Here is a 1035-nt window from a genome sequence, read left to right as displayed (position 1 = left end):
CAGTTTTGTGTCATGCGTCAGTTTTGGGCGATGAGTCAGTTTTGGGTGATGAGTCAGTTTGGGGTGATGGGTCATTTTGGGGTGATGGGTCAGTTTGGGGTAATGAGTCAGTTTGCGATGTTGGGTCAGTTTGGGGTGATGAGTCGCTTTGGAGTGATGAGTCAGTTTTTGGTGATAATCATTTTGGGGTAATGGGTCAAAATGGGGTGATGAGTCAGTTTGTGGTGATGAGTCAATTATGCGTGATGGGTCAGTTTGGGGTGATGAATCAGTTTGGGGTGAAGGGTCAGTTTGGGATGATGAGTCATTGGGGAGATGCGTCAGTTTGGGATGATGAGTCAGTTTGGATCGATTGGTCGGTTTGGGGTGATGGGTCAGTTTGTGTTGATGAGTCAGTTTGGAGGGATGAGTATGTTTTTGGTGATAAGTCAGTTTGGGGTGATGGGTTAGATTTTGGTGAAGAGACACTTTGGGGTGATGGGTAAGCTTCGGGTGATGAATCAGTTTGTGGTGATGGGTCAGTTTGCGGTGATGGGTCAGTCGAGTCTGATGAGTCAGTTTGGGGTGATTGGTCAATTTGGGGTGATTGGTCAGATTGGGGTAATGAGTCAGTTTGGAGTGATGGGTCAGTTTTTGGTCATAGGTCAGTTTGGGTTAATGAATCCGTTTGTGGTGATGAGTCAGTTTGGGGTGATGAGTCATTGGGGAGATGAGTCATTGGGGAGATGCGTCAGTTTGGGATGATGAGTCAGTTTGGATCGATAGGTCGGTTTGAGGCGATGGGTCAGTTCGTGTTGATGAGTCAGTTTGGATGGATGAGTATGTTTTTGGTGATAAGTCAGTTTGGGGTGATGTATTACTTTGGGGTGATGGTTCAGTTTGGGGTGGTGGATTAGTTCAGGGTGATGGGCTAGTTTGGAGTGATGGATCAGTTTGTGGGTGATGAGTCGGTTTGGTGAAATGGGTCAGTTTTTGGTCATGATTCTGTTTGGGGTGGTGCTTCAGTTTGGGATGATGCGTCAGTTTGGGGCGATG

This window comes from Pristiophorus japonicus, unplaced genomic scaffold, assembly GCF_044704955.1.
Source record: "Pristiophorus japonicus isolate sPriJap1 unplaced genomic scaffold, sPriJap1.hap1 HAP1_SCAFFOLD_46, whole genome shotgun sequence".
NCBI lineage: Eukaryota > Metazoa > Chordata > Chondrichthyes > Pristiophoridae > Pristiophorus > Pristiophorus japonicus.
The sequence above is the reverse complement of the archived record's forward strand: the minus strand, read 5'-3'. Positions refer to the sequence as shown.